Source organism: Cololabis saira, chromosome 15 (assembly GCF_033807715.1).
Source record: "Cololabis saira isolate AMF1-May2022 chromosome 15, fColSai1.1, whole genome shotgun sequence".
NCBI classification, from domain to species: Eukaryota; Metazoa; Chordata; class Actinopteri; order Beloniformes; family Belonidae; genus Cololabis; species Cololabis saira.
The window spans coordinates 36,208,769-36,219,351 of NC_084601.1; the positions used below are offsets into that span (position 1 = coordinate 36,208,769).

The 10,583-nt window shown below is 36.8% G+C and overlaps 1 protein-coding gene across 1 annotated transcript in view; it reads right to left on the reverse strand.

Annotated features, from left to right (window-relative positions):
* The window catches only part of eno2 (enolase 2), a 62,526-nt gene extending 53,794 nt beyond the window's left edge, over positions 1-8,732 (reverse strand). The window contains exon 1 of the mRNA XM_061741459.1: positions 8,365-8,732. The gene's annotated coding sequence lies outside the window, so the exon portion shown is untranslated. The remainder of the gene's footprint in view (positions 1-8,364) is intronic.
* Positions 8,733-10,583: the final 1,851 nt, after the last annotated feature.

Below are 10,583 nucleotides of genomic sequence, written 5' to 3' on the forward strand. Positions count from 1 at the left end.
GAAGACATTTTACCTAGAAATAAGACAAATATTCCTGGTAAAATTTTGAGTTTAGGCAGTGTAGACACCAAAACCAGCAGCTTATTTGTATATTGTATTAACGAGTTTCTGCAGTGCACAGTTTTGTTTTCTTAAGTATTACCTCCTTTATTGTCAACAAATATGTGTTAATGTATCTGGAAACTACATCGGAAGCAATAAACAACTTTATCTTTAATCGGTGTCACACGCCATCCGCTTCTTATTGCTTTGCACAACCATCTCATGTCTATTAACATTAGCATTATATCGTTCCGATCCGTCACCACCTCGGTGAGATGATCTCAGTCCTGTTTTCTCTCCCTCTCTCATTCTCAGCATCAGCAGTGTCTTTGGCCTGGTGCTGTTTGTGGACGTTGCTGTAAGTTACGTAAGCTGCACAGCAGCAGCAGCAGAGAGGGAGGGAGGACACCCATGAGCGCATCACACCACACCTAGAGACTGCAGTGCTCAGCAGAAAATACAGTAAAAACACTGAGGAAAAAAAATAAATAAAAGACAAACACGAGTGGGCGAGACCGGGGCAGACTGGATGAGGAGAGATGAAGACGGAGAGCGAGAGAGGTGAGGAAGGTACGCAGGGAAGAGTAAGACTGACACATGTACAGTATATGTATATATGAGCTCATGATAAAGACATATGCTGATGGAGGGAGAACTCTGTAAAGAAAAAATGAAAAAGATGAGGACAATGGGAAAGATTGAAGGAGAAAGAGATACGTACAGTACTGGAGTTGAGGGGGGATGAAATAAAAACGGTCAAAATCATCCCCCCTGTAAAACTGCCATCCCCTATTTCCGTCACTTATGTCATTTCATCAATGAATGTGGTTTTACTGCTATTTCAACATTTAGAGTCATCACCAGAAAAATAACACCAGAAAAATCACTTATTTGACAATTTTCACCTGTTTCAAGTAAATTTTCACTTGAAATAAGTAGGAAAATCTGCCAGTGGGACAAGATTTATCTTCTCATTACAAGCAAAAAAATCTTGTTCCACTGGCAGATTTTTCTACTTATTTTAAGTGAAAATCTACTTGAAACAGGTGAAAATTGTTGTTTTTTCCAGTGATGAGTCTTGTTTTAAGTGTAATGAGATTTTTTTTTACTAAAATGAGACATTTTAACTAGAATAAGACAAATATTGTTAAGATTTTGAGTTTTTGCAGTGATTCATTTTACTTATCCTGTGAAGGACAGAGTCATATTGATAAGTTCAGAAAACTGTTTTTTATTGTTGTGTTTTGATGTATTTGATGTAAGCCCAGTGGATATTTAAAGTTTACAGAAGGCTGCATTTAACTGCTGCTATGTCATTCCTGCAGTATTTCTGCAGTGCTATTATTTGTAATATATTATATTATTTGTAATCAGCACAAATTATCTGTCCCCATATGATAAAATCCACCTTTTTTTATGTATATATGAGGTCATGATAAAGGCATATGCTGAGGGAGAACTTTGTAAAGAAAACATGAAAAAGATGAGGACAATGGGAAAGATTGAAGGAGAAAGAGGAGTTTGGTTACGTATCAACAACATATAATCAAATCCTGATTCGCTTTTTTTTTTTTTTTTTTTTTACAGTAAACTGCAAGGATGGACCCAGATTTCTATATCCCACTTAAAGTTAATTTTGAGTAATTCAATTTTGACCTGTTTGGCAATTGTTTTCTTGCTAGGATCTGTTGTTTCTTCACTAATAGCTCAGTTGTATCTCATAACACTATGGAAGAAAAAAAGATGTGTGAAACAAAACACTTTTGTCTGATTTGTGAAGCTGTAAAATTGCTTTTGCAATTCATAGATGTTGTGAAATAGCATCTACATTTTTGTCTCATTCTACGACTTAACATCTGTTAGCATCTGTGTTTTACAGCTTCTCCTCTGGAGGAATTACACCCGGCCCCGAACTTTACTCAAGACATTTAATGTGTCATTTAACCCAGTAAAAAGACGCATAGAAAGGTTACGATACATAAACTGTCACAGAGTTAGTGTGCTGCTTCTATAGCATGATAGTTCAAACGTGCTCCTGCTGGAGTTTGATAAAAGAAGATGGCATGACGTTGGTGAGTTCATCCAGAATTTACCCAAATCATACATAACTTTAATCTCTATATGAGATTTCCATAACATGCATTCTGAGTGGATGTCTTGTTTATTTGTGGTTTCTCACACTTCAGTCAAGTTTAATGATTTTGAGGTGTAATGTAATGGTTCCTTTTTTTTATGCGTCTATGAGGATTGCATGGGCTGACCTTGACCTAGATTTTCTGGGAAATCCACTCCTAGGTAGATCGGCACTGTCTTGAATGTTTTCCACTTGCATACGCTTGCACGCATAATGGAATGTTAAAGGTGACCTATTATGAAAAACACGTTTTTTTTCTTGCTTTAGTGTGATGTGGATCTACGAGCCAATAAGATTCTGCACATTTTCGTTACGTAACCAAAATGCAAACCACGCCCACAACTATAAAACCGTGTAAGTGCATGAGCGTCCGACTATCGTAGCACTGCGTGACATCGGACGCTCTCTGTCCATCTCCCTCCAGCAGCTGCCACTTTATTGAGGTTTTTGTAGTGAAATGAGGAGGAATCATAGAGATAACTTCTCATTTCAACTAACTGGATCAGCCGTTCCTCATCATGACTGTTTCCTACAGCGCTTTCAACCGGCTTTCAACGCAAGCGGCAGGAAGAAAATAGAAGCAGGGCGTCCGACAAATGTTAACGCTCAAAACGGCGCACCACGGCACGCTGCGCAGCGCTGCGGCCAGTTAGGACAGTCCAATAGAAAATAAAGCAATGGAACTGATTTTGTCGCTGACGCTCGCTCGCATCGCATGCAGTTAGGACACGGTGTAAATAACTCCGCCGGCCGGAGCTTCCACCATTTTTCCCTAGTGGTGTATCGCGTCATTCAGGCAGCCAATCAGCACAGAGCCTCATTATCATAGCCCCGCCCACTCTGCATAGATAATGAGGTTAGAGAACGGGATGATAAAGACATGGCTCAGAGGCTGAATTTCTAATTTATTTAGCAAAAACAATCAAAAGCTTGTTTTTAAGACATTCAAGGCCTGTTTAAAATAGGGATTAGATGCCATAATAGGTCCCCTTTAAGCCCACAAATTGTTTGGAAATTGTTCCATAATCTTTTCCAGATTGATGTACAACAAAAAAAAAAAATGCTTCTCTAGTACACATGCTGATCTCCTTCCTTATTGGCATTGTGTTAACACACACACCTGAATGTTCCAGAGCAGCGAACTACCACAACCACTTTTATAGCCGTCTGCACACCAGCAGTTAACCAGTTCACAATTGCCCACATGATTATTTTTTTAAGATTTCTTTATTTTGGCTTCATTATTGTTAAAGAAATAATATTATGATGGAAAAATCTACATAAATTTTTAGTCTAAACTCATATCTGCCTAAAATTAACACCTGCATTAATAGGTGTGGGAAAGGCTCTGCAGAAAAGGAGTCGGCGGTGTAACACCTCCAAACACCCCTCCTTCCTTATTTTTTTTTACATTATAAGAGCCTTTAGGCTCCAGGAACCTGTTAAAAATAAAGTTTGAAATAAGCTCGTAAACATCTCTAAACACTCAGACAAAGCACAACCTTGGAAAGCACGGAGTAATGGAGCAAACATGAAGCCCAGAATGTGTTTACCCATTATGTGGCAGAGGAACTACAAATGATTTCCACTCGTCCACCTACTGGCCACGAATCTGTGTTGTTTTTCAAACCTTTCCTGAAAGAAACCCCGTTTGCTCTGAATGCACCTATTTTTGCGAAACCAATATTTCGAAACATTTGCATCATCATGTCACTGTGACTGATTTTGAGACGTTGAGAGCGAAGTTTCCAGAGTCAAACACATCAAGATAGGAAATGTGTAAAGAATAATAAACACTGTGGCATGGAATTAGACTCCATAAGGACGCATAATTAGAGTGGATCTACATATTTAATATCTGTTAACAAGAGACACGAAATGTTTTATAGGAAACAAGGGGAAAATAAAAATAAAAATGGATATATGAAGGGGGGAATACTAATAGGAGTGTCTGATAAAAGGTGGTTTTAAATATATACGCAAAGAGAAACGGAGAGAGAGAGAGAATTGCCAGAAGGAAGGAGAGAGGGAGAGAGTGATGAAGGACGACAGAGAGGAAAAGAGGCAGAGTGGGGGAGAAACCGAGAGAGATAAAGAGTGGAGGAAAAACCCAGAGATAAATAATTGAGCGAGCGTGTTTGGCTAAAAAAGAGTGAGAGGGAAGACGGGGAACAGAAGGCTGACGAGGGCGAGATGTGGAGCAGTCTCACACATGCATAGTGCCAGAGAAATGTGGATATTAACAGACATGTAGACTCATCTCGCATCCGTACTACGTGTGTATTCACACACGCACACACACACACACACACACACACACACACACACACACACACACACACACACACACACACACACACACACACACACACATCTGCCCACGCTTCACACACAGCGCCAGCAGTTCCAGCCAGAACACGCACTCACACGTTTGATTCATGACGGGGCTGCAAATGACTGAGCGTAGACTCACAAAGACACGCACACAAATGGTATTGCTGCTGCCGAAACACACACACACACACACACACACACACACACACACACGCACACACACACACACGACAGAAATGTAAAGATATGATTTGTTATGTTTGTCTTATTAAGACGTAAACCACCTGCAGAAACATGCTCACACAATGACTACGTTTACATGCAGTCAAAATTCGGGTTATTGCTAATATTCCGGTTACTGAAACATTGGGAATATTCCGTTTACATGCGTGAGCAAACAGGGTTATCCCTGTATACATGGTAATTAATTATTTGGGATATCTGGATCAAACCAGCGACGCACAGAGAACGTGATGACGCAATTACCGTCATTTCCGCTTCTTCTTCCTGTATCCAAATTCAAAACAAATGCTGCTTCGCGCAACTTTTCGCTCACCTACTTGTAAATCTGGCTATCCCAGTACTTTCTACCGTCTACAAATACAGAAATGTTCATATCCTTCATTACATCAAAAATCGTATCTGTTGTACCTGTGCCTGCGCACTTTATATGTTTCACCGAGGGAAGTGGGAAACGTCCTCTCGATTCCTTGTATGTCTGACATGTGAAGAAACGACAATAAAGCTACTTTGACTATCTTGACTTTGACTTTGACATTTATGAAGTGATTAGTCTCCTCCTGGTCTTGCGTTTCTCCATGTTTATAAGAACTTCCTGGACTCAAAAGACCAGGATTCCTTGTGAACAGAACATGTGCAGAAAACAAATTCCTGTTCCGTTTGATGGGGATATTCCGTTAGACGTTTACATGACCGAATATTCGGGTTTTAAAAGGAGTAACCCAGGGGTCATATTCAGGTTTTTAAAAACCCGAATATGAGTAAATTCGGGTTATTCAAAGGGGTTATTGGTGTTTTTCCTCTCCTGCACAAATTATTTGTCCTTGTATGATAAAAAAAATGTACTGTTGTCATTGTGCAAATAAATAAATAAAAAAAAAAAAAAAAAAAATGTAAATTCAGGTTATTGCTAATATTCGGGTTTTAAAAGGGTTATTGATGCATGGAAACGCAGTCACTGACACACTCTCAATAACTTTCAAGTTGTGGTATAAGAAAATATTACATACAGACGGTAAAACACACATTTCTGCAGATTGGATCTAGTTGCCTATCTGAACTCTGAACTTGAGCTTAAAGGCAGGGTAAGTGATTCCGTATGCTCAAACCCCAAAAGATTTTGGCTCACAAATATCTTATATCTGCTAGCTGCCCATGTTGACAGAAAAAAAACAGTCTTCATCCACAACCCTGGCTATCAGCTGAAAGCCCATTTTGAATTGAAATCTATAATTGAATTGAATTAAAATCTTTATTTCGAGCATACAAAAACAGAAAACAAAAAAAAAAAAATTCACAAAACAAAAAAGAATACAAATAAACAGTCCTTAAACAAAATCAAAGGGAAATAAACATTAATTTTCACTGGGCACTAGAGGGAAAACGAGAGTCGAGCTAGTTTTATGTGCTTTTTTTGATGTTATGTTCAAATATCAGCAGATGTCGTGCAGAAACGGCTTACCTTACTTTTAGTATGAATTGATTCATGCTGTGGTGTGATGTTGCCTTTTCCTTTGTCCTTACAGTGTAAGAAATGGATTCCATGTATTTACTGTTTATAGAGTTATATTGATATATTGCTAGATATAGTTAAATGTGGTTATTTTGCTACCAAAACACGTCACTAATCACCACCATTCGAAAAACCTAATAATTGCCAGGTTTACATTTAACTGTGACAACATTTTAAATGGAAAAGCGATCTAATATCATAAGCTGCACATTAAGATGGTGATACGTCATGAGGATGACACATTCATGGGTAACACGGGTTCAAGGTCTTTTATTTCAGACACATTGGAATTCGTGTGCAGAGCTCTCTCATAATCAGCAGTTTAGGAGAAAATACACTATATAAGAATAAAATATATTAAAAAACACTATAAAAAAGGTGGCACTATGTACACGCAAATATAAATACAAGTACTAACAAAGGCCAATGTTAAATAAGTCTGGTTTTGAGCAGGCGATTTAGAAATATGCTCTTACGAACCAAAACTCTGAATAAAAGGAAGTTGTACCTTCGTTTTTACATCAAAGTAATTGTTTAGTTTCTCTCGCGAAGGCTGTGGAGTCTAGAATCACCTGCACTTAGCCATAAAAAAATCCAATTTTGCCAGTGAATGGCATGCGTGAGCAACAAAAGCAGTGTTGTTGTAGCAGGAAGATTACAGAAGAGCTCTGAATCAAACTGAAGCAAGTATATTATCCTTTAACAGCTGATACGTTTACATGCACTGCAAAAACTCAAAATCTTACCAGGAATATTTGTCTTATTTTTAGTTAAAATGTCTCATTTTTAGTCAAATAATCTCATTACACTTAAAACAAGACTCATCACTGGAAAAAACAACAATTTTCACCTGTTTCAAGTAGATTTTCACTTAAAATAAGTAGAAAGAGAGAGAGTTTTTTGGCATTTCTGTTTGCTCTCTTGCTTTTGTGCACTGCAAAAACTCAAAATCTTACCAGGAATATTTGTCTTATTTCTAAAAAAAATGTCTCATTTTTAGTCAAATAATCTCATTACACTTAAAACAAGAGTCATTACCAGAAAAATAACTTGTTATTTGACAATTTTCACCTTTTTCAAGTAAATTTTCACTTGAAATAAGTAGAAAAATCTGCCAGTGGGACAAGATTTATCTTCTCATTACAAGAAAAAAAATCTTGTTCCACTGGCAGATTTTTCTACTTATTTTAAGTGAAAATCTACTTGAAACAGGTGAAAATTATTGTTTTTTCCAGTGATGAGTCTTGTTTTAAGTGTAATGAGATTTTTTTTGACTAAAAATGAGACATTTTAACTAGAAATAAGACAAATATTCTTGTTAAGATTTTGAGTTGTTGCAGTGTGATCAAAGATTATTAGCATCTGAGTAAAAAATACTGCATATTTATCAGAGTAAAAGGCATTTTGCTGGATGATTTATGCCTATATATTTATTAAAAATGTATATACATGTGATTCGTGACACCGCACACATTTTGTCTACAAAAATAGCTAAACAAAGCTTTTTAAAAACCACAAGGACAAAAAATGTACATCCACAACTGTATCTCTCCCTCTCTCCCTCTCCTTCTCTCTCTCTCTCACACACACACGCACACACAAACACACACACATTCCAGTGCATATAACATAAAAAAGATCAATCTGACATACTCTGTTCAAAGCAAGATACCCTGGTAGACACAGAAAAGGCTAAAACACACACGCTCATAATTCCCTTCCTCCTTTCACACTTACACACACACACACACCATCGCCTCGGACCGACACACACACACTGTGTGCAGATACTGTGTAAGAACACACACTCAGGTTCTTGTGTCTCTTTTTACCTTCATAAAAAACCCCTTTACAGCCAAATTTACCAAACATGCATGAAGCTAAAATGGGTTCAAATGCAAAAAACACCTAAAACATCCTCCAGGTCAGCTACACACACAAGCAACATCCTTAGGCATTCTGACTGCACAATGCACCCACTTTAAGCTGCAACGAGAAGCATCCACGGGCAAAGAGATGGAGACATAAACACAATGATGAAGAAAGAAGCAAACACTCTGGAGCAGATGGAAAGAGGATGGAGAAGACGTCTTTCCCTTACCTGCCGCCCCTGTGTGTGTATGTGTGTGTATGTGTGTGTGCGCGCTCTGCCTTTAACAGCGACCAAGGAAACACTGGAGAGGAGAGAGAGAAGAGAGGGAGAGAGAAAACAGGAGGGGAGGAGGAGGAGGAGGAGAGGGGGAAATGTGTGACAGAGAACGGGGGGAGGGGAGATGACTCAGTGGGGAGATGGAGAGAGGAATAAGAGGGTTAATTAAAGAGGAGAAGATGGACCGAGGGGTTGGGATGAAGGGATAACGATGGGGTGAGTGAGGAGGCTCCACGGCAGAGGTGGAATTAGGAGGGAAGGAAAGGGAGGTCCGGTTCTCTCCGTCCCTCGGTGTCTCCCTGCCTTCCTCCGGTGCTGCAGTGGGGTTCAGTGATGTTACATAATCCATCCCTCTCCACCGCTCTCACATCACCCCGCTCCTCTACACACTCGTGTCCTGTTGGGGGATAGTTTCAAAGGGCTCAACCTTATTTTGTGGTATAATATCAAGTTCTAGTTGTTTGTTTCTAGGGACAACTTTTAATTAAATGTCAGGTCATGGTTAAGGTTTGCATGATTGCAGAGTTAAGGACTGCACAAATAATACAGGACTGTCTCAGAAAATTAGAATATTGTGATAAAGTCCTTTATTTTCTGTAATGCAAAAAATGTCATACATTCTGGATTCATTACAAATCAACTGAAATATCGCAAGCCTTTTATTATTTTAATATTGCGGATTATGGTTTATAGTTTAAGAAAACTCAAATATCCTATCTCAAAAAATTAGAATATTCTGGGAATCTTAATCTTAAACTGTAAACCATAATCAGCAATATTAAAATAATAAAAGGCTTGCAATATTTCAGTTGATTTGTAATGAATCCAGAATGTATGACATTTTAGTTTTTTTTAATTGCATTACAGAAAATAAAGAACTTTATCACAATATTCTAATTTTCTGAGACAGTCCTGTATACAAAGCCAGAAATAACTCTTTACCCGGACAAATACAGCAAATGTTTCAGGAAAGACAGGGGAGATATGAATTAAGGGAACCAATTCATTTTAACTTTTAATGAAATGTCAGGTCATGGTTAAGGTTGAGGTTTGCATGATTGCAGAGTTAAGGACTGCACAAATAATACAGGGCTGTCTCAGAAAATTAGAATATTGTGATAAAGTCCTTTATTTTCTGTAATGCAAAAATGTCATCCATTCTGGATTCATTACAAATCAACTGAAATATTGCAAGCCTTTTATTATTTTAATATTGCTGATTATGGTTTACAGCTTAAGAAAACTCAAATATCCTATCTCAAAAAATTAGAATATTCTGGGAATCTTAATCTTAAACTGTAAACCATTATCAGCAATATTAAAATAATAAAAGGCTTGCAATATTTCAGTTGATTTTTAATGAATCCAGAATGTATGACATTTTACTTTTTTTAATTGCATTACAGAAAATAAAGAACTTTATCACAATATTCTAATTTTCTGAGACAGTCTTGTATACAAAGCCAGAAATAACTCTTTACCCGGACAAATACAGCAAATGTTTCAGGAAAGACAGGGGAGATATGAATGAAGGGAACCAATTCATTTTAAATTACAGACATGTAGAACTACAAAAAAACATTTTGCATATCAAACAGTGGAGTGAGTTTATGGAATAGTCTGAGTAAAGAGCTGAAACAACGTCCAACCATTTACAGATTCAAAAGCAAATACAAAGAAAAGATTTTTGCCAAATACAGGGAAGAGGAGACATGATAGTGATTGTGTGGGAATATAATGTGTATATAAAATGGTATATATAATAATTAATATATTGTTTATGATAAGATGTGTATATATATATATATATATATATATATATATATATATATATATATATATATATATATATATATATATATATATATATATATATATATATATATATATATATATATATATATATATATATATATATATATATATTGTATACCGGTATGTATATTATTTATAATTTTTTGATAACATAAAGCTTGCTGTTTTATTTTTTTCTTATTTTTATTTTCAAGCAAAATTGAAGTAGAAACAAGGGGTAGGACCCAATACGTTTTTTACTTCCTCCTACTCCTTTTCAGGCAAGAAGGTTATTTCCTTTTGATTTAGTTTAATGACTGTTTATTTTTTATTTTTTTTGTTTTGTGAAATTGTTTTTTTTCTTTTTTTTCTGTATG